We start from the raw sequence: 27,719 nt of genomic DNA on the forward strand, positions 1-27,719 counted from the left end.
TAATTTTTCCATCGAGACAATGATCTACAGTGAGATCCGTTATAACGAGATAAGATTCAAAGTTGATTTTCTCGAAAACAAAGCCTCGAACGAAAGATTTCTATTCTATATTTTCTTTTTTCGCGTAGAATCACCCCCTTTCCGCTTGTACCACCAGTTACCAACCACCCTGTATATTCGTACGTGAAGCTAGTCTAAAGTCTATTATTATTATAAATACTAAATGTACAGAAAATCGGTTAGGTGTTCGAACTGTAAGACATATCCAAGTAAAATCATATATCTAAAAAGACGAGATTCTATGTTTTTTGTTTCGAGGAAATAGGAATAATTTCTGAATTTCGCCACTGGTAATTAGTGGTACACAAAGTTGGTAAAAACAAATCAAACAGATGTTATATTCAAATACGATTGCTCACGTGCAGCGGATGCCTGGCAGCCGCAGTAGAGCGTGCCTGTCTATGGTCAGACGCGTGCAAACAGGCGGAAACACAAATTAACAGTAACAGCTTAATCTTAAATCTTCCTACACCTTAACACATCGTTACAATTCCACGTATTTGCCCTTTCGAGTTCTCATTTATTCTATTAAAAAGTTTCTTTAAAATTCTGATCACTGAATTAATTGATTATACATAATCTATAAAATTTAATTTTTTTTTTTGTAACCATCAAAAAACACGATGTCTATGTTAAAATAGCGTTAGGCAAAAAACAGTTTCTGCGACCATTATCATCGTTATCATGCGAACACAGTCTCATGGTAATATACCTCTCGCATTTGCATAAAAAGGCATTTTTAATATTTATCTAATATTATAAATATTTATGATGAATTTCTTTTTTTGCAGTAATCTGCTTCAGAAAACCTTACGTTACTTATTTATCAAAAATTCCTGATTTAAAGACGTGGTACTCCGTTACGAATATTCTTCGTTCACTCGACGAAATCCTTACACTTCCAAAATTATAAATCAGAGAATAAAAATATTTCATCTGTCGGAGATGAAAGAACACCGGAGCCTTTGGAACTTTGGATAACCCCGCAACATTGTAACCTAGAGTCTACTATAGCAGTAATTAAACAATTGTAGTTATTTAATCCGATTGTAATTGTTCGAGATTGGTGATAGTGAGCTCTGGCTCGAGGCGACAGTCTGTCGCCCAACGTTGCCGCGGCCAAGGAATGAACGCTTTGTTTAACGAAGGTATGGAGTAATCCTATAGCTCAAAAGCTTAAAATCCTATAGCTTAAAAGAAATATTCGTGGCGACACGTGACAGTAAATATTCCAACGGTTTTTGTCCCGTGGCTCGCCACGCGCAGACCCTATTCCTGGAGTAAGATAATTGCCTGATGTCGATGCGTCTCCACAGTACATGTTCAGCTAGCTCGAGGGCTCGTTATAAATCTTAAGATTTAGTCAACTAAAGTCCATCAAACAGACAAACAATCTTTGTCCCCACTACGGGAAAATAGGGGAGACCAATTTTTCAACGAGCGGCGTCTCCCACTAGCAACTTCCCCTCGAAAACAGCCAGCATCTCTTTCTAACCACCGGTATAGAGATTGACCAATTAGCGGCAACGACAATTTCCCTTACTTTCTGAACGGAGGCTTTTCTCGACGAATCCGATCTCGTGTCCTTAGACACGCCCCAATATAGTTTTCCTCCGTGGTATCATCGGGACGGGAAAGTCATTCTCGCTCGCGATCTCATCGACTAAAGACTAACATCTTCGTGATCAGTGGTTATTTCACGTTTTAACCAGACTTAGACTTTGTGAGTACGTTCTTTTGTCATCCCGTTGGCCGCGGCTACGTTGGGCGACAGACTGTCGCCTCGAGCCAGAGCTCGCTATCACCTATCTCGAACAATTACAATCGGATTGAATAACTATAATTGTTTAATTACTGTTTTAGTAGACTCTAGGTTACGATGTTGCGGGGTTATCCAAAGTTCCAAAGGCTCCGGTGTTCTTTTATCTCCGACAGGTGTTCTTTCATCTCCGACACATCGATTTCCAATCTGTCTTGAATAGATCGATAAAATCGCGAAGGTGAATATTTTTATGGCCCACGAATATAATTCCAATCGAATTGCCTTGAATATTTGATCCGTCAATCGCGTGAAGGTACTTGTAACTCACGCTGGGATGATGCGCGTGAGCGAATTCATCATCACGCGAGATTCCCTCGCAACGCGTTTTCATGTAACGCTATATCCATCGCGTAAACGTGGCCACGTGAACAGGGGAAGGCGGCGAGTGTACGTTAAATATTATGCCGTAGTTGGGTTGGTTAATTGGTCAGAGCAAGCCAGTTAGTTTCATTACGTTATCTCCATCTTCGTGGGTTTCGCACAATGGAGGCCTCTTCCAGTATCGGGGCCACTAGGCCTGCGTGCGTTCTAGAGCCTCTTTATCCGAACGAGACCGATTCTTCGATCGAATTCTATCGTTCTCCATAGTTTCCTGCTTTCTTTTTCGTATTTTTCATATTTCGATGAGACATGGATTTTAGTAAATGAATTTTTTGACGTATTAGTATGACGTATTATGTAAATAATTTGGAATTTCTTATGTAAACTATAACTGGTGCATAAACACGTTGCGTAAACTTGGCTTAATTCCTGGTTTGTGATAATTCATATGTTCTAATTTTACCGATGAAAATTATATCATCCAGAAAATATGACATTCAAACGCTGATTTCAATGACTGCATCTTCCGAGATGACAGACAACCGTCTGTGTAACTTAAGAACATTTTTTTAGATATAGCGCGAGTTTGAGCTAATTCTGACTGCGATCTGAAGCAATTAGTTACACATATCGTAACAAATATTTATTGTTTAATATCCACTATTACACTACACACTGTACGATGCGAACAATCGGATGAATTTCCAACTCAATAGCAGTATTGTTTAATCTTAAAGCTGATACAAACGTATTACACATATCGCTGACGTAGTCGACTGCATATGTGCATAGATGAAGTATTATGACAGAATTACCGATACGTATTATGCGAGGATAGGGAACACCATTGGAAATGTCATTGCATGTTATGAATAACATTATATTGCGACAAAGAAAAGGCATCTATAAGAAATGAGCAGAATTACACAAGCAAAAGTTACATAAATCTCAGATGTATCAAATAAATTCCTTAAAACATGTACGATGAATATATTACGAACACTCTTAAAAAAAGTTCTTTTCAATAAGCTTGAACGCATAATTTTTCGATTCTATTTCCCAGTCCCTCTCATATAACCTCTTTTCCAACATACAACTAAACTACTCAATCTTCCATTTCCTAGCCCGACTTGTAAACTGTTTCCCAGCTTCTCTGCAAGCCTCTCTTCCATCGTATAACCCTCTTCAGTCCTCTTTTTCGATCAGACTTTACTCGAATACAAAAATGCTTATCGTGACAACACATCGTTATACTATTCGCGTGAGAATCAAATTTGATCAAGGATATTTCAAGGACAGTTTCGCGCTTGTCACGCGCAAGTGTTAGATTGTTTTAAATGGCGTGACGCGGATGACACTTCTGTAATTGTTAAAATTGTTGATTCTTGTCTTTGAGATAACTGGCAAAGAATTGTAAAAGATAGCCTATTGTCAAGAGGAATTTCTCAGGAGTTCGATGGTTCGTTAAGAGGTTCAAGTTGTGCGATTTAGTATTGTTAAACACTGTATTGTGCAACTATTTGCACGTTCATAATGTATATTGATAAATCTAAATGGCGTGACGCGAACTATACTAAATGGCGTAATTGCTAAAATTGTTGGTTTTTGCCTTCGCGATAACTTTGAAAGCTTCCGTGAAAGATAGCGTATCGTCGAGGTCCGAAGTTTTTTCAGAAGTTCGCCGGTTTTTTTCAACTCGTATACTTTAGGATTTTTACGCGGCTTTATGCAACTATTTGGACTTTTATAATGTGTATTGATAAATTTAAACGTTGTGACGCGAATGGTATTAAATATTATGATTGTTAAACTTGTTGATTCTTTCCTTTAACATAGCTTTAAAAAGCTTCTATAAAAGCTAGCGTATTGTCAAGGTTTCTCAAAAAATCGGAGTTTTGTTGAAGATTCAAACTGGTTTAGGATTCTAAAACATTGGATATTTCTATTTTGAAACATTTTATAGCCGCGTTTTACGTTTAAGATATACTGAATCTTCATTTATATTACAGATTGTATCATTATGCCGTTATACCTTTAAATTATAAGACCGTATCTTCAAGACTAATTATTAATCATCTTAGAATCTCAGGATTCGATCCTTCGACTTTTAAATTACGTTACGGTATTAAATCATATTACATGGTAATAAATTTTATCAACTTGTTGAAATAGCTTGTACTCTGCGCAAATCAAAATCGTATTATCACTAGATTGATATACAACTAAGTTACTGTATGTCATAGCAACTTTTCAAATCGATCGAAAATCAAAAACGATGCGGTTCGTATCGCGGCAAATAGTATGCCGTGTGTCACAAACATGAAGATCTTGTAGTAGACATTGAAAACTGTGATAAAATATATATTACGATATTTATATATTATTAATATTATAACATTACGAAGATATTCGTTGTTGCAATTTAATTACATTAGGGTTGAGTAAATTAAGCTCATTAAATGTCAGTATAAGAAGAGACAAAATTACATTTTAAATTAAGAACATCGATTTCAAAAATCTCTCGATATTTTTTATTTCTTTTTTTTCCCTCTTAAACATTATAGATCTTTAACTACAGCGCGTTGCAATGTAATATACTCGCGTTTAATAATTTTGCAGAACGATATCCTACGAATATTAAACCTTAATCGTTTCCTAGAATTAATTCAAATAAATCCAGGAAATCCCTCAGAGCCATTGATAATTGTCTTACCTAGTAGTAAGTACTTTAATTACGAAACATTACATTACATCGACGACTGTTAATGTGTTAACTGAATTATCGTTTATAGACTAGTAAATTAAGTCACCCTACATAGAAATACAAAATTAGATTTTACGTTGGAAGCATTGATTTTGGAATCTGTACTGGTCGATCTTATAATTCTACACCTGTACGAAATTCTGGCAACACTATATCAGAGAACGGAATGGCATACTCATGGGAATAAGGAAAAATACAGTTTAAATTATTAATATAAGAACTACTTCAAGTAAATTCAGATTTGCTTCTGAATAATCATGGTTCTCCCATGCTGAAAAATGATCGAGCAATATGAATAATAAAGAACCATTTCTTAGAATTAAATGAGTTTCTATATTTCATTTTCCTAATATAAAATTTTACCAAATACCGAAATTAATACACTTGGACCTAATTAACTAGTATGATATAATAAATACAATGTTATACTAAATAAATATATTAATAATTACAATGCTAAGTGTATTTCGAAATTATTTCTTATTCCCTTTAACAAAATCCTTGCACCTATCATATTTTTGCAACAGCCTGTATATACAAGGTGTCTCGTCTTGATCGAGCCAGGCAAATATCTCTTAAACCGTATATTATTCGAAAAAAGTGTTTCTTCGAAAAATAAATAGCTTCGAGATCTCAAGGTGACCTTCGTTTATTCAAATGGATTTCTACATACATTTTTTTCATACGCTATTCGATGGATTTTTTAATTCCCTACAAACCAGTATTAGGGTACTTCAATGGAAAAATAATTAGTTCAAAAGGTATTCCAGCTTCAACCTTGTAAAACTTATCGCATGAAAGACAAGGAAAGATAACACAGCGCACTTACGTTTATATATTTCTTGTCCTCCACACGCTCAATTTTAATGAAATTAACAATGAGATATCTTTTAAGCTAAGAATTTTCAGATACAACTACCTTGATACTTTTCCGTAGAGAACTAAAAAGTGCATCGGATGGTGTATGAAAGATAAAACGTATAATTCAATTGGAAGAAACAACGGTTATCTTAGAATCTCGTAAACGCTTCCACTTAGACAAATCCAATTGAACGTCGTAAGATGGGCCAATTGAAACCGTACAATTTTATTGTACGCTCTTTCTCGAATTACGTATAGTTTAGGATATATGTTTGCGTGGAACGATCAAAATGAGACACCATGTACATTAATACATTCCACATTCATTATCGCGAAATTGCGTTTCCCTTTGACTTTTTCGAGTTTCCGGGACGCGACAGCACGTTCCATTCAACCGCAATTCGCGTACTCGCTTACAATTAGTCAGGGTCGCGATACTCGCGAGTTCCACTCGCGCGATTAGTCATAATGGCTATTATTTTATTGTGTAACAGCTTTTTCCCTCGTTGCTTGCCAATCGAATTGCCTGTTACCGAGAGGCACTACTCGACACGCCCGCGTCTTTAAACGTTAAATACCTTGAATATTAATGTCAGCGACGTCTGATATAGTGCATTTTACCGATGATGAAATCCACTCGATCACTAGGGAAAAACACGGCGTAACGAGGGTGTGTGTACACGAAACGTGGATCATTTGCTCCGCACGATCGATCATGCTAATGTAACGAATATAACAAATCGTTACGATAGCTTCTACTCTTGGAAGAAAGAATAGAAATACCAGCAGACACTGGGAAAATGACAAATGTACAATCATTTCCAAGTAATCCGCATGTCTTGAAAACATTGACATTCTTTGTTTAAATAAAGCATGTAGGAGTCAATCTGACAAGCTGAACTGATCGATTTCGATGTTTCAAAAGTTTTTAATTTTACGTATCAAAATACGTAGATAGGGTTCATTTCGCAGAAACGGAACGATTAATTAACCTCGATAGAATTGGTCAGTTTTATTTCTATATCGTAGTTACTTTTTGTTTTATTACGCAAGAATAAAACAGTTATGTTAATCGTTTTGTTACCAAATACGTTAACTCTACGCTGAAATTTTATAAGACTTTACTCGAGTATAAATAGCCTTTTTATTACGAAAACATTTGTATGGGAATGTAGATGCCGAAAAATGTCAGCTCGAAAATACAGAGGAAAGATTTATATATAAAATTCAGCATAAACCGGAAACGTCACTTCAAGATGCGTAAATGTGGCAATGTATCTTTCATCAAGATAGAAAAAGAGACGTCGAAATTATTAATAGACTAAATTAAGATAAATCTGTTGAATGGTTTAATCGAGACACAATGGAATACACAATAGAATTCTTACAGAAATACATAATAACAGAGTAGTGATACATCAACAGCTGTCATCAATCTCAGGTGTGCCTTATTACGTTGACCCTGGCCACGGATTAGCTAACACCTTGATGGTGACGTTATTAATCGATGTGGTTTTTACTTTCTGAATGATATACAGCATTATGTGACGTTTCCTATTTCAGCAGATTGACTTTCAACTGTAGAAAGAGAAAGGGAGAAAATGGGGAGTCATAAATTCTCGTATCATTAATAGAAGTCTAAATATCACGTGATAAGTTTTATATTAATTTCACATTTTATATCTCGGAAATATAAATGTCACAAAATCACACGAAACAAAAATGTTGTCAACGCAGACCCAAAACGTAAAATATTCGGCTTATCTTTTCAATTTAGTTTCCATCAAAGATAGATTACGGATTTTTATGCAAATTCATATCTTTACGAATATAACTGAAGGAATGGGACCTCGATGGATAATCATTTTTTCGATAGATATTATAACGAGTACTATAGTTCGAATTTATTCATATATTTTTGCTTATGTTTCGCGTTTAAGTCTCCCATAAGTGCATAAAAAGTTGCATACTAGTCAAAAATTGAATGGTCACACATTTTGGTCAAACTTGAGTTAAAAGTAAAATATGGTTCTACAATGTTTGTAAATTATTGCAGATATTGCAATCAAAAGGCGATTTAATATTAAACACAAGAAGCACATTAGGTGCTCGAAACTTGTGGCACAGCGTAGCTTAAAAACCCCTTTATCTCGACATGCGCTAAATGTGTTTCAGATCTTTACTCTCGGTTTCCATTCGATTAAAAACGTAGAATGAGAAACAAAACTCCAGAGAGTACAAACGTCCCTTCCATAGGATTCCACAGGAATCACCCCCATTCAACATACATAACATCCGTACGTACATCGATAAAAGTCCAGTATTTCTTTCCGATCGGAGAAAGCAAGCCATTCTCATGAGACTTAAAATTCGACATACTAAACTGACACACTCTCATAACTTTATCCTATTTGTAGATGATAATCTTCTTAATCGTAGCAACGTTAATGCATGAAAAGTAAATTAAATTAAGAAATAAATTCGCTCTGCCAAACGAGATGCAGCATGTCTAAATCAGAAGCATTGAAGATCTTCTTTATCTTCTCAAAGATATTAATCTGTATCAGCAATTATGATATCGTAAGCTACCTGCTTAATTCTAACATACGCTGTATCGTAATATAGATACCGTTGTTTGAGTTTCTAACTTGCCTCATTGCATTCTACGCTTTGCTCTTTGTTACGTATTTTATTAATCGCGGTAGCTGCCTAATCCCGGACCATAAAAATCATGAAAACGATAAAGAAATAAATAAATAAGGAAGAACAGAGCATCGACTATTAGTAAAACCTACTCGACGATAGAAGCGCCTTTTCTTCGTTTCGCGGTGCCGCGAAAACGAAAGAAAAACCGCGGCCAACAGAGCGAAGGTAAAGAATCGGAAGCCGGCGGCAGAATTAAGAGGAACGTCGTTGGCTGTTTACAGTGAATACCGGTCGCGATAAATCCAGCCTCCGGTACACTCGAAATTGCTTTTCGAGGGTCGCCTTGTAGCGGATGCAATTAAACAGGATCACTGTACGCTCGTAATAAAATCTCCAAGTTCCAGTGCGCTTCCGGGATGAAAGAATCGGCTGCCTCCGCGGTGCGACGTTATTCCCGGCCGTGCAAAAAGTTCCCTTGAAAGCGCGCACTCCTCGTAACGAGCTTTTGCTAATTTTTTTAATTAATTCAAGATCGAATAGGTATCGATTAGAATCGCGATCCACATTTACGCGTTTCGATGAAATACGAATTATTAACACGAAAACTCTTTCGTATTGGGTTTGAATAATATATAACGAGGTTTGAAACGAGCAGAATGTTTAATTGAAAAATTTAACTTACATTTTTACGAAGCGTCAAGACATTGTGAGATATATTTCGAAGGATTATATTTTGCTCAAATGTTTGCATTGATTTGCACAAATTATGCAGCTATATTGTTACAATATGGAACGTATTATAATGAAACGTATATTGTTACAATAATGTAAGGTAAAACCAATCCATAAATTACACTAATGAAATTTCATATTGAATATGTACGATATTGTAACTATACAAATTAATGAACAGTTTAACAGTTTAATTAATGAACATGATAAACAATTTAATAAATCACAACTGAAGACCTTAGTAAAATAGACGTGTAAGTGCAGTTATTCAAGAAGATGATAAAAACGCTCATACAATTCCAGTTTTAATAGCATGAAAGTATAACTGCACTTACACATTTCAGAAATATTAATTATCCTAGTACTATTGCTCTTTTAATATAACGTTTTTGAACACGTAACATTAAAATCACGAAATCTATCATGATGGATCTGCCACATTATGTTCAGTTATGTTTCCTGTACTTCTCACGGAAATTACTTAACGAAATAAGGTTCGACTACGTCTAAATTTAATCTTAATTCTTTTATTTTTTTAAATTTGCTAAAAATCTCGTGTTATTTTTAGCTCATTAGAAAGGTTTCGTATTATATTCGTATATTTATAAAAATTGGTGGGAGGATTTTAATTAACGATAGCCTGCGTCCATCGAGGCAAGTGGAATTAAATTTGATCTTGTAATGAAAGTTAACGACTCAACGACAACGACACTTATACTCACCAGTCTCCACCAAAATATGCAAACTACCCCTATGAGAGGTATTTTTCTTTTCTTTTGATAAAAATAAAACTGTATAATAAGCGATAAGAACTTTGCAAGTATAATCACATAAAATCAAGCGGCGTTAGGTAAAACTTTTATAAACTTGTTATGAATATCGTAACTTTGATCTTCAAAATATAGTAAATTATACCATCAACCCTTAACGCATACCAAGATAGGACAAGAGATGTCTTCTTATCAAGAAGGCTATTAACATTCTCGAAAAACTGTACGATCTTTTTAATAGTTCCATCGATTAGCATTAATATATTCTTTTTTAGAAAAATATTATACAATATCGCGAAACATTTCACTCGAAGGATTTTATTAAAGTAAAAAGTACGTCAAAATAAAATTACGCGCTGACCAGAAATTATTAACAGTCACTGTGTACGCTATCATTTCGTAAAAGCGCGTTATAATTAAATTTTATTAAAAGGATAATACCGTTAAACAGCTTCGAGGCAAATACTAAAAGTATCGGATAAGCGTTTTTTCATCCAGCAAAAATTCAACAAGAACGTACTGTAAAATGGTAAGAAACTTCTAAAATTCTTTAATACGTCAAGAAGTTGGCGTTCGAGTCTAAAGTGGAGATAAAAAAATGCTTGTTTTCACCGAAAAGGCGAAAGCTCAAGAGATCGTTTTAAGCGTCTTAAGAAAATTATAGCCCGTAAGCATGGAACGTTGAAAAAGTAAATTCGAAGAACAGAATATTATTTGGAGATTGTTTTATTGGGCATGCGCATAAAGGAGCGCAACCACCTCTCTATGAACGCTTTCTACATACGAAACGGTTGTGTGCTGAACAAACATCGGACCAATCTCGGTTCACTTCTTCCCTCGCGGCCTGCTTTCACGAATCTCCATCCCTGAAACCATCCTTTCATCCCTCGTGGTCGTGGGTTTTTCGACGCTTCTCTCGTGCGATTGAAAGTAAAGGGAGAGAAAAGAATTAGAGCGATGTTCATCGATTAGGGACGAAGGGTGAGAAAGCATACAACAGTGAAATAGCAAACAGAGAACTTTTTAGGCCTTTAGGCTTTTAATCATTTTTGATAACGTTAGAATCCCAAGGAGAAGTGTAACTGGAAGTCCGCTTTACTGCGGAAGGCAGAATTATGAAATGTAAATAAATAAATAAAGTAACTTTAGAATCTTCAATTTTTAATGATTTAAAAATCTCTGATTTTTAATAATTTTAGGATCTTTAAGAGAAGATTAATCTTAATAATTTTGGAATCTCTGGACAATTTTCATAATTTCATTGATCGATTAAAATGATTTTTGATTCCAAAAATTAAAGTTTCGCGTGAAATTTATTTTTATCAATATCCATAGTTTTTAACAACAAAACACGAGATTCAGTATAAAATAATTTTTTTACCATCGCGCCGGTGTGAAATTTTAAGCATGGACACTGTGTACCTGGAAAATAAGTCGAATACAGAACGTAAAAACGCGTAAAATAGGTTTGAAGTAGAAAAAATGAGGTTTGTAGAATTGTAAAGTGCTGTACCGAGCAGGATTTTTTATTCAAACGAAGTACTTTGTGGTCGAAAGTTTTACGGATTCTAAAGCGATGAGAGCAACAGGTCCCCTACTAAATGTTTCATATTTTTAACTAATTGTTAAGAATTTCAAACGGATGAGATAACCTCGTTAAAGACCGTAGAGAATTTTAAAGTTTGTCGTTTTGTATATAAAATCTGGTTATAGACGGTCTCTACTGATACCATCTTTCGGTTTAAATCTTCTTCTTTGCAAATCAATTAAAAATTCTTTCAAATAAAAACTATTTATACTTATGTAAATTATTATGAATTTATAAATATATTTAAATTTGTTGTGGCCAGACACGAAGGCCTAATGTAAAATAAACTGCCTTGCATAACTTACGTGTAATAACAGCTGGACAAATCTTTAATTCTGTGGTTGACGAGGAAAAAAACAAAAAATGTTTATCACGGAAAACGTATAAATATAAACTCGTTGATTCGATAAACGCAACAACGATGAGCCTTTGCGTCATTCTTATGCCAATACTATTGATCGAACTGAAAGAAGCTTTCAACACGTTGAATGCTAGCTTTACAGGGATTACCCGTGGCGCCATAATGAATTTTTTTATTATGCGATAAATGTAACGGTGAAATATTATAGGTCTATATTTCATGTATAAATAAATTTATTTTTATATGTTTTATACTGTATTAATTTCGTCACGCCGTTGTAGTAACGATGGTGATAATGAACAATCGACATTTGTTCAAATTTTTTGATTTTATTTTTACCAATCTTGGTACTCCGGTTACCGGTGACCTTCATGGCGGCACCGACAAGTTGAGTGTCGGTGACCGATGACCCCCGTGGCATGTGACATGCTAAAATGAACGCGGTTCCGATCAGTCCTTGAAAAACTGCGTGATTCTCGTTTACAATAACATCATGACAGAAAAGTAATTTCAGATATAAAATATCTCAAGTTTTACAGTTTAGGTGTTAGATGCTGTGAAAAATTGAAATAGAATAAAATTATCTAAAATATAATAACATAAGTCCAAACGAAACGTTTATGAGTCATTCGCGATTCGATGACGTTAACTAAGCATTACATGCTATTTCCAATGAAATTAAGACAAAGTACTGTATAATTAATTTTATCGTAAATTATGTATCCCATGAAACAATGGAACGAACTGTGAAACGCGAAAACTGGAAAATTTCAATCTTCTCCTTCCATCGTTTTTGAAAGCAGCAAAATCGTAATTCAGAATGGAAACATTGTAAACACGATATTATGTTCATAGAATTATCAATTCGAGTAGGTACATGATTTATTGTAACGTAAAACCGGACACTAACGATGATCGAGCATAATTCCCTTTCGCATAATTACTCGAGTTCTCTAATAAACGTTCACTAAATCAACCAAGGTTGCTCGTTCGATTGAAACGAAAAACCATTCGAATAAATAGTCTGAACGTTTAAAAAGCGGATCGAGAGGCAAGTTATATCAAGGTTTCCACGAAAAGAACCTACAAACGTCGCTAATAATCGCTGAGAACGAATCACCAACCAAAGCTAACGCGTTTGCCGATCGTGTTACGATAATGACGCGCTACGTCAAACCATTTCGATCTTAGATTTAAGCGAAGTTTTTTCTTCCTCATCTTACATTCATCTATCGGTATATTGATTCTGGATAATGGAAAAAGTCACGGAACTGCGACCAATAGAAACTTGTTAACACGTTGCGAGAATTCTTTTTGTTCTTTCCTCCTATTAGAAGTGGATCAGCGAGTATTGATCGATGAAATAAAGTAATAGATGCAGATGGAGTTTCACTGAAAGATCGTATAACACTGTCGTCTAGTTGATACTTCCATGGACCCAGTTTCGATGGATATACTTTGACGTAAAACGCGACTAATTACTTCCATCGAACCACGTTTACCGTATCGTGCAACTATTTCCCTGGAACTGTTCCATTTATCGCCGGTACTCGTTAAGGAAACACTTCCTGTCCTTGGCTAACCCGGTCGTAGAATGCCTCCTGAATGCTCCGTGATATTTTCAGAAATTCTAGGGAATTTGAGGTCACTTGTAATCGTTGTTCGTGACGTTACACGTCTAATACGTGATTCTTGTTTAGACACGGATTGATATAATGCAGCGATTTTCAATTTTTGTTCAACCTACCGCGCGTCTAAACTAATTATCCAGCAAAATTCTGCTAAAATTCTATTGAAATTCTGGTACGTTAAAAAATATATTATATTTGATTTAACATATGCCATATGCTGTATAGCTATCGTTATGTTTATTTTCTTGAACGCGTTCAATTTTTATATATTTTGCTTTAAAAGATAGATTGAGATGTACGAGGTAATGTTTATTCTTTGTAATGTGTTATTTTGTATTGGCACTGTTGGAGGAAAACACTCCACTCTTCCAGGAAAATTCTACGTCTGCTCTACTGTTTAGTTTTCCTGATTTTCGAACCTATTAAGCATTATCTATTACTAAATTAATTTGAAGGGCCTTCCAGACCAATAGCCTTTTCTGGAATATGCCTTGTGTAGATGGTGCAGCGAGATGTAAACAAACTGGATTTTTGGAATTATAAATACCATAGGCCCATGGCTTCGGGGCTCTATTGTAATGTCACGCTGTCAGCGTGCAGATCTGGATTAGCATACACTGAACTTATACCGTTATACTCGAATATATTTCTGTTACACATTAACAGAATACAGATAACCCCAACAGGTACAATTTTTCTCCAACGATGTTATTTAAATGGTTCATGTTGTTGACAATTTTTTAATCCGTGAAATTCCTGTTTTAACCATTTTAAAAGATTCAATTTATTTTACCTAGTTGGTCACCGATAACCACCGTGGCAACTAACGTGTTAACGGCGTGAAAAATTAAATTAAAGCAGAATCGTGAAAACACTGTAAATTCCCACCGATAAAAATTCAAAAATAAATGTACCAAACAAGTATCGGTCTTTTAAAATCAACGTCTAAAATACATGTACAAATCTCAAAAAGTAGTTTCCACGATTTTCTCCAGGAACTAATAGAAACAGCATCACTACTTCCCTTACAAAATCCAATCGATTCGAAACTCGTCAACTTTCAAAATCCACCTTAGATTCCCTTGGAAAACAAAAGCAAAAAAAAAAATCATTTGTTTGAAGCAATTCAGCAAGGTTAGCCTGCGAAGGGAAACTCAAGATAAAGTGTTTCTCCCTAGTGGGAAGGTAAATTGTGACGACGGGCCTCCGGCCGCGTTAACGATGACACGTTCACATTTCCGGCACGCAACGTTTGCCTCTCACCTGATTACAACACTTCATCGTTCATCTTTGTTGATGTCTCCAGAAAAATTTTTAATCGATTAATATTATTATTATTGTTGTTATTATTATTGTTGTTGTTATTATTATTATTGTTGTTATTATTATTATTGTTGTCGTTGTTGTTGTCGTTGTTGTCGTTGTTGTCGTTGTTGCCGTTGTTGCCGTTGTTGCCGTTGTTGCCGTTGTTGCCGTTGTTGCCGTTGTTGCCGTTGTTGTCGTTGTTACTAGTATTGATATAATTTTGTAACGTCTCATGGAGAATCTTTTCGAGTGCCATGAAACATTACAGACGATGCACAGGACCCGAGCCTAAGATTTGTAGCCTTGATAACCGGCCTCATGAATTATTGATGAGACATTTGAATTCATTTGAATGGCACGGCACGAAATCGCGAAGAAATCTCCGAGTATCGACGAGAGGATATCATCGCCTGACCTATCGTCATCCTCGTGCGATTCGTGAACCTGCATCTCATTTTTCTCTGCTTCTTTATGCCAGTTAATGCCACTAAAACTGCCGCGTGATCGATTCTCTGCTAATTTTGGGGAAGAGTTTGCTTTTTCTTTGACTTTGGTCTTCGCTGAACTTGTTAGCGAATCTGTTTCGCTTTTAGTGGGCGTAAGAAATAATTTAAGTATGGAATTATTTGAATAATCCTTCAGTTGGGTATTATTTTAATAATTCTTCAGATAAGATTATTTTAATGATTTTTTCAAGGGTTGGAATAATTTCAATAGTTTCGCAAAAGACATTTTTCTATTTTAAGATCGTTGAACGTTATATAGAATATTTTATACGATCGCTGGCGATTTCTGAACTTGCACGCTATTTCCTTCTTCTTCTTTCTCTCGCGCATTACATCATTGGAACTTTCGTGAGAGCGATTCCTCGCTATATGTTGACTCGTGTGTAACTTTTTCTTTATTCTTTCTAAACTTCGTTATTGAATCTTTTCCTGTCTTAATGAATATAAGAAGGAAGTTAAGTAATGTCAATAGAATTCTTGTACGAGAGATACCAATACATCCTGTTATTAGACTTTCATTATTTAGAAGAATGAAAAAAGAAAAAAATAATGTTAACTCAGAAAGAAGATATATCGATGTCTCAAGTCGTGTCATGTGCGATGATTCGAGAAATGAACAAATGTTATATAAATTACTTGAGCTAAGGAGGGCTGTATAATTCCAAAGATATTAAAAATCGTGATTTTCCTCAAACCGCCCTGCAATTATTATTTCACTTAAAAGCTAATTAAATTATACACGATAGTTATTACTAATACACGCGATCGCTCATGGTAATTATATCTTTTAAGTTACGACGAGATAAAAAATTGCTTCAACCTGATAGACTCTATTTAACCATTCGCAAGTTAATTAAAATATTTCCGCCAGGACTTGTTTACAATATCGATTGCAATAATTCCCCATGATCATGAAAAGGAAAAATCGCGTCTCTGTCTCTCCTCCTGTTCCACGTGCGCGATCGTTTTCTTCACGACGTACCTGGAAAAAATCGTCGATACTACAAATAACTGATTTTTTTCCTCTTTCGTGTAATATCAATCCATGAGCCAGCTGAGCGTATCCAACTCGATATTTCCAAGGATACCTGGCTGAAAACGCATAGCAGTAGGGAATAAATGGAATTACAGTTATCGAAAATCGTAGAAAACAAGCCCGAAGAGCTATCTGACGTCCATCGGTGGAACCCACCGAGGAACGGTCGACAAACTTCGGAAATGTGATCAGTCGAAGCTTGCTTGATCAACAATAAGGGACAGGGCATGTCCTGAAAATTGATCATGGACGAAGGGGAAATAATTAATGTACAATATATCCAGTCCATATACAATGTATTAAAATTACATACGTCATGATTAACGTCTAACTGTTAAAAATGTGATGGCAATATGGGGAAATATTTTTCGTAATTGACAGAAAAGCTTTAACCATTTAATCATTGTTTATATAGATTTCATAAAAAATTCAAATGTTCTATAATTAAGTAAATAAATTGCGATTAATACACGTTTAACATGATATCAACGTACATTTCGATCGAATAAAAGCAAACTTAATTTTACTAGCTAAAAATGTGCTTAAGGTAAAGTTAGTCCTACTAAAAGTTAGTCACAGATTAAGATCATCGAATTTTATTGCATTCTAAATCACCTTATTTTGACGATTCGATATGCGTACGAAGAAACATGAATATAAACATACATACAAAGAGACATATGCTTATGTGCATGCATGTATGTACGTGTAAGTACCGTACATGTATGCACGTGTACCGTTCAACGGTACAGTCACCTGTTTTTATGCCGCAGATACAAGTAATTAACACCGTATGAGTTGTTATTCGCCTTCAAGACAGATTAATTACAATGCAACTTGTTCAGAACAATTTGAAGCAGTTATAGAATGTTGACATTTCGACCACACATGCACGCTGCTATACAAGGAATTGCTTCATACGCGAGGAATTGCACTGTCCTCCTCGCGCGCACGGCTTCTCCGAATCTCTTTCATCCACAATAAATTATTTCCTTTTACAAACAAACCATCCATTTTAAAATCGTATTTAGCGTCGATGAAATTTTAATTACTCGCCGTGAAAACGTCGCGATTGTTTTCGACACCCCTCTTTGCCGGGACAAGAAACGATACAATCAAGAATTCCTTCGTATACGGAAAAGAGGGTCATACGCGCACGCCATAGCTGTACATTTCTACGTCTTCCCTTTTTTACCGACGACTCACGTAATTGTTGCGTTCTAACGTTCTAAAATTGGACCAATCAACGATCCTTTAATTACTCGTCACGGAGACTTGGCAATTGTCTTCGACACGTGACTTTGCCAGGACAAAAATTATTCCATCAGAAATTCCAGATTCTACGGATAAGAAGGACACGCGTAAGAACGTCGTTTCCGTCATCCTGGTAACTAATTACTGATTCTACCTTGTTCGTTAATTGCACGATTTCTCGAGATTTTCGAGAAAAAAAGAAGAAGAAAGAAAGGAACAAGAAGTAAAGGAAAACGATTCATACGCATACTACATAAAACTGATCGAATCATTTGAAAAATCCAAGCTGGCTCGAGGGGATTTTTTATCGAGAACGCCGGTGTAGTATCAACGTAGCGTCGCAGTAACGCAACGTTCAGCCATGCGACAGAAAAATGTATCACCATGAACACGAGCTTCTTTGCGTTTATCGACGAGATTCGTCTGACTGGCATTGAAGATGATCGATACAACTCAATTACGGACCGAAGATACCTTCGCTTATTATTACTACTCTTGCTTGTTATTACTTCTTACTTCGTAGCAAACGTTTCCTGAATTTGTTTCGCAATTATCAAGTTACCATCGCAGTACGGTGTGCGATGGACAAAAATAGAAATAGTCGTTTTGATCTCATTACGCCGATATGATATCGTCAGCGCGTAAGTAAGTAATATTATAATTGTAAACAATAATCGTCCGCGGAAGCAATGGAGGATTGGTAAAAAGGGAGGATTAGTAAAATCGTTAGCACATCAAAGTCTAATCACTTGAAAATTAGCTCGTTCACTGTACGTTCTTGTTTGTTAGCTCTTGTTAAATAGCGTTTGTTACGACTTAAATATGAAGAATTTGAGCAAAGATACGTGCAATTTTAATTTCTAATTAGAAAATTTCTTCCCCCCTTCAAAGAGCAATTTGAAAAATATCGTTCAAACCACCTTACATTAATTTTGATCGTTCTGTGTCAAGAAGGTATCGTATCACAAAGTTACATGCTATATAACTTTCGTTACAAACTGCTACATTCGATGTTCATTATTTTTTTAGTTGGATCTTTAGTTAAAATTAAAGTTACACGAAAAGTCTGTTCTTCGCCGAATGTCAGCGCAATATCTGAAGGCACGGAAGGGAAGATAAATGATTTCTGCATGACGCTCACGATAAAGTGGTAGGATTTATTTACTTAAGCAACACTTCTCACACTGATGTGTGGTGATAAACAAAAAAGCAAATATTCAAAATGTTTCGAGTCAGGGAGATACCAACAAAAATTTTATAAACAGGCTTTTACTCGTCAGATCTCCTGATATCAAGCTGCAGAGAGACTGCACGTTATATGCGTCTTTTATCTTCGTCGCGAGTGCTCGCCCAAATGCCGTACTGCGATGACATGGCGAATTTTTTTCTCGTTTAACATGTTCAAGTCGGGAGGATTTCTACGATTCCTGCTTTCCGCTCAGGAGAAAAAAAGAAAAAGGTGGAAACAATTTTCTCGCTTGATTTTTATTTCACAAATATTAATTCGTTATTGTTGAGAAGTATTGAAAAAAAAGTAAATAAATGATGTTGATACGTGCATCGATTTCGCACTGAAACGTGTTAATTTGTCAGTACATATATATTTACTGCTGAAGTTTATTTGTTTTTATATCTTCATAAATATAATTGAAAAACAATATCACAAATTATTTACAAATGTCAATGATCGCGTGGGAAAAACAGAACGTTCGTGATAAAATTGTCACCTGGTAGACCAAATGTATATTCTAGAATTATGGACATTTTTATGAATATGGAATATTTAGCAAAGCGCGAAGATAAATGTTTATCAATGGCAGATAACGCGAGAATAATCCGGGAATAATATGTTAAGAGAGAACACAATACAATTATTGTTCGAGTGGAGTATTTCATTTTATAGTTTCCAGAAGATTGATTTTCTCGGACAGGTGTTCGCGTTCGAATAAAAAATCCAGCAAATGGAGGTCGAAAATAGTATTTCTTACGCCATGGTGAAGGAATCGGTCAAATCAACTGATGGTATTATAATATATATCGTATCTACATTTCTAACGTGTTGCTAACGATGTTCTGGTGTTCTATCGTTCATATCTTTAATTCATGTTTATAACGCTATGAACACTGATCGTTTATATGATAATATCCTAGAAACTGAAACGGAATTATCTTTCTAAGAGACGTAGTTCCTTCCGTCGATTTTATTTATAAATTAGTAATACTGACTAATCAAGATTATGGGAAATATTGCGATTGATTTAAGAACAATATAAGAGAATTGTAGTTTGTATAACATAGGCCATGAAAAGCAACAGGAGATTATGAAACTTGTCTTTAAGGGAGGAAAGTTTCACTTTGTTAAAATGCCATTCTTCAAAGTATGATTTTACTCGACGAATGAAAGAATAATGGTAAATTAGATAATATAGATTTAGAATAATTGAATAAAAGCTGTGTGGCATTTTATATTCTCCAAATAAACGAGAACAGAATTATAAAATAGAAAGGAATAAAAAGAATAGAGAGTCGGATCCAGGAAAAGTACTACAAATAAAATTAGGGTAGAGAAGTATCAAAATTAATGCAAGAGTGTATTAAAATTTTATCAAAGTAGGATATATTTTCCCCAAAGGGAAGCAACATACCTCCGAGCGATTTGATTAAGAAGCCACTAACCAAAGTTCTTTCAACGAAAAGGTGGTGAACATCAAAGGAAAAGTTGGCAAAAACATGATGGCAGTTTCCGGTAAAGCACAATCTCGCAAGATCATTTTTTCGTCACGCACTAGCCCTTTCGTCGAACCCATTAGACTCCCTGTGGCCATGGAGCTAAATGGAAGGTCGAATTATAGAAAAAAAGGTCTCGGTTCCTTGTCGGAAATCGAAGAAAAATATACTGTAACTCGATCGAAAAAAAAAGGAATGTACTTGCTAGAAAATACAAGAGACATGTTTAAAAGAAAATTGCAATTTTCAAATATTTTCCTTTATAAACTGTTGGTACTTTTTTACAGGATTGAAACGATCGATAGGGAAACTGTGTCAATTTGGTGCATAATTTATAAACGATAAAACGGAAGTATCAAGGATATATCGATTCAAGAACTCTGTCTCTTCCTATTATTTCTCTGACGTAGAGAGATGTCCTTAATTAAAATATTCCAAGTCGAACGATTCTGCGCATTGCTTCGTAAATGGACAATATTTATCATTTTTAACGTGCACGCTGCAATGACTTGAAAAGGGAGTTCTGAGCTCTGTTTGCTCTTAACGGTGTATTAATATTCGATTGAAATGAGAATCTAGAAACAAAGGGAGAGAATATTTTTATCGCAATAAATGTAACGATAAACGAAAGGACACGCGTGCATGTGAGAGGAAAGAAAATGGATGAAAGCGTGCTTCAAAGAAACGATAAATCCCCTTGAAAACAAAGCCGATACGGATAAACTAAAAAGTTTTTTGAAAAATTCTATTAATGAAAAGGTCATAATGAATATATAAATATACATAAGTGGCAAGTGTATTCTCCAGTCAAATAATTATTAAAATTGTTAAAATTGTTAGAAATTGAAACAAAGTTCTTTAAAGCCATTATAATTACCAACTTACACGTAATTTATATTTAAAAAATTAAAACTTCCAATATAATTAACTTGTTTCGACCTTTTGCCTTACACGATTTTTTTCTTTTTTCTAAAAACATTCCACGGTCGGCGCATCAAACATAAAAAGAAGATTAAAAAGGAAACACCAAACAGATTTCACAAAGGACGTAACCTAACATACAAACACTCACCACCCTAAAGAAATAAATCAATCAAATTCGAAGATGGTATCCCACTGGTGGTAGCCATCCACATGCTATATTGCTATATCACTAAACTATAATATTTTACCAAATGTCCTACTGGACAAATTGTAAGATATAAATAAATAAATAATAGAAAAAAAAACATTCCGATTGTTCCCTATTTAGATGATTGAACTATTTAACCATAAGCTATACACGCAATACTGTATAGTTACTAAACAATATAACTAAAGTGTAATTAAAGGAAGCATAGCTAGCAAAATGGCGTTAAATGAAAGTGGCCGTTAAAAAGCAAAAGATACAGAGCGCGAGATAAGTAAAACAACCTAAGGTTTATTACACATCTCGAAATGGAAAAAGTCTGTTGAAAAAATTGTTTAATCAGCTAGTTAAGTAAGAGTTAAGTAAGGAAGTTACTTAAGAAAATGATATACCTGCCAAGTAGGACCGAAGCGAAATTGAAGGACGATTAGATAACATTTAACCGTGTCTTTTCGTCGAACTCGTTCAAGATCGTTTACGCCGGTGAACTTGAACTTAAATGTGTATTCGTAAAAAGCGAATGGAACCAGGCAGCCAGGATGGCCTTGCTTGCGGTAGTTTCATCCATTCATGGGAGTCACTTCTCTCGTCTTTATATAAAGAAACGATCGTACAAATTGCTTTTCGGCTCTTACCTTGATATACAGTTAACCGTCTCGCATCTAAACCTTCGAAATTGCACGTTTCTTCGCTCCATCCTGGAGAACACGACGTTGAAATAATTCTATGAAAATTTGTCAATACTTTTCGAGTCAAGGAAATCGCTAATATCTTGAAATTTAACAATTCAGAAAGACGAACAAAGAGAAGAAAATTATAAAGTTACTTCGAAAGAGGGAAAGTTACCATTTTTCTATTAATTTACAATTTCTCTCAAGTCACAGTTTTTAGCGTGAGCTCGCGAACCAAAGAGAAATTGTAAATTATCGATTTACGAAAGTCAAGATATTTTATATTTCCCAAATAAGCAAACTCGATATCGTAAAATACTACGAACAAGGAAGATTGAAAAGAATGGAAAGATGTCGTAGAACCGATCGAATAATACTACGTGTAAATGAAGAACGAATGACCAAAAAACAGGAGAAAATATAGAAGCGGCAGGAGAAATCAGATGGATACGAAACTCGAAGGAAGAAGGACACGCTGAGAGGCAAATATTACGCGCAGCTGTAAGAGCTGACACATATTATGCAAGCCAATCGGAATATCTGTTTCGTAGTGACGGTCATGTCTGTTTCAAAAGCGAACAATTCGATAACGACCAGCATAAACATTATCTCTAACATTAACGACAGATTACGAAACCGCAACATAGGAACTGAACGGTGTCCCTCGTATATTTCCTTCTTTTCTGGCCATTCTAAAGGCTGCTACAGCTTCCAGTTTACTAATATGGTATTCTTCTGCTTACGTCTATGCGTTTCTTTAAATATAGAAATCGAGCCTATCATCGTGTAGAGAAGGACATCAGGAAGTAGAACGAATGATCTATCGCGCTGATAATCACCGTCATCGTTACATTTTTGCTTGCTGTCTTTCTTTCTGATTTTTATTTTATTAGCAATCATGCGTAATACCACGATTTGCGTCACAAGAGAAGGGCGAATGACGCGATACAGAAATTTCTCAACCGATAAGCAAAGTAATTGCATTGTGCTTGATTTCCTGCAGATAATCCGAGATCTTGTTTGAAATTGGAACTCCAGACAATTTTAATACCGTTCTTTTATTCGTGCTTCGGGATAATATTAACGCTGTATCGTTTGATCTTCTCCGATGCATTCTACTTCTCATTGATCTTTTAATTCTTCTGATTTTACACGTCGTTCGTTTTTAATTTCTCCAACATTGTTCTCTCGTTAATCTTCAAGCATGAAATTACCCTTTTTTTAATAGATGTCTGTATAGTCTCATCCTCTTCGTTGATGCTGCATCTATTAATTCTTCGTTAGTTGGTCATATTATTCGTATAACTATATAGTTAGTTATTCGCGTTTAACTTTCTCAACATTGTTCTTTCAGCCATGTTCATAGCCACTAATTTTTCTATTTTTAGGCGTTAACCGGTTGAAATTTTGTTTTTTTCAAATTACAGTCAATTCTATTTACGCGCTGTTTCAAATTACTCCAGAAATAACATTTCAGTTCTTATAGCTGACTTATCTAAAATTCCTTAATTGCCGAGAAATGTAACGGAAAAGGTCTTACGTATTTTCGTTGGGTTATTCCAAGGCGTAACAAAAAATTGGAATTTTAAGTAGAAAACATTATCCATACCATTTATCCGTTTATAGAAGAGTGTAAATGGCAGGTAATAACATTATTTTCCTCTAAAGTCAACTGGGAAAGAATGGTCGCTATTTAGGCTATAATTTATTAATAACATACTTTACGCTTACATACGTAAAGCAAATATCTTATTTTTCCTAGAAAGTTCAATTTTCCTTGTCATTAGCCAGAACTCTCTTGTAGTTTACACATGTTTATGTATGTAGTTTACACATGTGTGTTTATTTCTTTGCATGATGTCTGCATTAAGATTCTGATCTATGGAAACATCTATCCACGGAAGATTACCGAATGATGTCCATGTTTCGAAAATTTGTCGCAGATTTTTACACGTGAGTAATGTTTTATGAAATTAAATAATTTTAAATAATTTTTTTTAGTAAGCTTTATCTAGAATGTATTATTATCTACAAAAAAAAACAAATCAAGGAATTTGTCAGGATATCGTTTATATTAGGACTTTCTAATAATCTGCAACAAAAATTGGTCGGCGATATTATCGTGCGATATTACAGCGTGTCGCGTAACACGACGACGAAAAGAAGGATTTATGTTCAGAAATAACGGAAATGCGATAAAAAAAGAGATGAAGTATATCGAAAATGTAAAGAGACTGCAATTTTTGTAGACATAAAAGATAGATAAATAACAGTGTTGCCTGAAGACATAAAGAAAATGGATAGATAATGGTGTTGCCAGAAAAATCGCTGAAAACTGAACATACCTAAAACTGACAATGAGTAAGTTCTGTGTGTTCAAGTTGAAACATCGAATTATTGAGAACACCTTTAATTTATACACGAACGAATGTTAATTTAATGTTGCTTTTTAAACCTAAAGTCAAGTCGATTCTGCTTTTCCAATAAAATAATGTCTCATATCACGCAATGAGAAAGCATAGCTTCATAGCTATCGGTAATTCGTGGTAATTGTAAAAAATTAATCTGAGAGTTCTAAATATTTAAATAATTTTATAATTGATATGTAAAATGATAGCTATTTCCTTTTAAAATTCTGATTCAACTAATAGTCAAAATTTCATTTTTCGTATTTACCGTGTTGATTATCGAACCCTCGACGCTATATGGTTGCTCTCATAAAACGTTAACACCTAAATTCGCTAACTCAGATGTCAAATAAAACGATTCGCTTTTATTAAACGCAGGTGCCTTAAAAATCTCAAGGTCCTCCGAATTGAACTCCACAATAGATCCAACCTTTCTACTCATTTCGACATTAATGGGCCTTGGTAAATAAAAATTCTGCCACAACTTGGGACGAAAGTTGGACTTTGAAACATTGGTTTGATAGTGGTGCAAGGTTTAGGAAGTTCCGCGTAACATCGATCATTGTAATTGACACTTATTGGACAAGAGAAAAATAGATATTTTCGTAAATAAACTAAACTCATAAAATGAGACACGCAAAGTAAAATCGAGTTCTCAAACACAAGGAATTCGTAAAAATATAAAACATTTTACAAAGTTATTATCTTTCTAATTACTCGTGAAAATGGACAATTAACAACTTCTAATCTATAGATAAAATATAACGATGCTAATAGAGCAATAATTTTCAAAATGCAACGATATCAATAAAATACAAATTTCCAAAATACGACTATGCAAGGATAAACGATGTTTACTAGAGCCTAGAAATAGTAAAGAATATAAATTTGAAGAATTTGATTTAAGAATTACAAATAAAATCGCCTTTTCCATTATACGATTGTTTGATTTTCTACTCTTTAAAAACGAACGCCGAATGGTATTTAAACATACGGAATACAAACACGTGTTACAAGCATGTTGCATTCATCCGTGGGAATGTAGTAACGCTTTACGCACTTCCAGATATCTTGCTTCCTTTATTCATAAATTAATTCACGCGGCCGAAGGCCGCCGCGTTTCAGAAGAAATCGATTCAAAATTGCAAAACTTATGTGCACGTGCTATCTTTCGCTCTTTTTCCACAGACGCATGCTGCTGTAGCTTCATCGTAGTCCTTTATTGTATAGCGCTTAAGCTGTTGCCACACATTATTCTCTCATTAATCTCAATGATATTGCTATCCCAAATTTGTGTTTTGCAATTCAATCTCGTCTTCGTATTCGTCTTTGCTTTGATCGATATTGATATTTGAGAAATGATCTCCAACACGTTAGAGACGAAACTACAATAAAATATATCACACATAGAGAATTATAATTAATTTGAAATTTTAATCTAAATTATAAACGAATAGGCCTACACACAAAAACAGACTTACAAAAAAGTATTCGAATTTTTTTTACGAATATATTATTTGTACTATTGAAGATATTTTGAAATTTCATTAAATTATATCGCTAATGTTTGTGACGTATCTGGAAATGTATCTAAGAGCTGACAGAGAGAGAACAATATTAAATATTGAATATTGAATTATGAAAATTATTAATATTAGATTATACTGTTGATAACGTTGATATAAGCTGTTTTTTTTTCTTTCTTAAAAATCATCGAGCTTCGCTCTTGCATTTATAAAAATCTTCGAAGAAAGAGATCCCGAAATAGAAATTAATACACATGATGAAATAATTTGCAGGAATGGCAAATTGTGCAATCGTCTACACGAAATAGTAATTTCGTGTTTTGCAGGCATAATTGCTTTCCAAACAGCTATTAGACAATAAAACTTTATCTTCCGCAATCAACATCAAACATACATTTTAACGTCGGAAAATTCGCCTGAACTATATTTTATTTACTCGAAGATCATTAAACATTAATTGAATCTAATCTAATTTTAAATATTATCGCTTTTCCTCGAGGTGCTCCTCCTAGCTGGCAAGCAACATGTTCTCTTAATAACTTCTCTATCTAAAATCAATCTTTCATATCATGGATCGTTAATTTATGCATCATCGCGATGTCTAACCAGTTTCTGATTTCCACGAATATTACCTATGAAAATTATAGGGAAAAAGCAGGATAAATTACGTTTTATATTTTTTACGGAGCAATTTTAAAATTGAATACTGTACAGTAAGACTGTAATAAGTCACAATTTTTGTTTTTTTTTTCTTTTTTTTTTCATTATACACGATAGAAATTATTTGATTTTGGAATTGAATATGTGTTCTTGCCATACTTTTGGATATTTTGAAAATATTAATACGCTTATATTATATAAAATCCATAAAACTAATCTTATCTTTCTACCCGCGGTGTTCGATTTAATAACATCACACCAAAGTTGTTGTTTTATTTGATTTTAGGAATCTTTTCGTATATTATTGTAACTTCAAAAATATCAAAGTATTATTCATTTTAACAGATATGCACATTTTACTTCGACAAAATTTCCTCAGTTACACGTATCTTCGTATTTAACAGAATTCTTTCCACTTTTAACTGAAGCGTTTATTTTAAAAGTGATGTAAGTATATTTTTCGACAAAAATTGATAAAACGAGAGACTTACGTGTACTTTAACGTAAAACTTTTATTTATAAACGAATTATAATTTCACTCTTATATTTCGTTCGTTTGAATCAATCGAAACATCGTTAATAAATGGAATAGCATAATCGCGTAATCATAATAATTTTGAAAGCGGTATAAGTCTATTTCTTAATGATCTGTAGCTTGTCCAAATAGTCGAGGCAGCAATAATTAAAAAGAAATGATATCGAAATTAAACAGCAGTATTTTACGTGTTTCAATTCTTCAACGACAAGCTTCCGACTTAAACTTTATATTTATCGTGAATCATCAAATCTTCTTTTCGATTTTATTCAGAGGAGCTGATAAGGAAGTTTGCGATATGTGTGAAGCACCGTTTATAGCTGCGATTACGAATGCAAATGTTGTCGTCCTATGTGTGGACATACGACATGTAGACGAATCCCCGGGCATGTTGCGTTGTCATGTC

General features: G+C 34.5%; 1 pseudogene; it reads left to right on the forward strand.

The window, feature by feature from the left end:
• The window catches only part of LOC126875944 (organic cation transporter protein-like), a 59,604-nt pseudogene that overhangs the window by 2,433 nt on the left and 29,452 nt on the right, over positions 1-27,719 (forward strand).

The sequence above is a fragment of the Bombus huntii genome, unplaced genomic scaffold (assembly GCF_024542735.1).
Source record: "Bombus huntii isolate Logan2020A unplaced genomic scaffold, iyBomHunt1.1 ctg00000060.1, whole genome shotgun sequence".
Lineage (NCBI taxonomy): Eukaryota > Metazoa > Arthropoda > Insecta > Hymenoptera > Apidae > Bombus > Bombus huntii.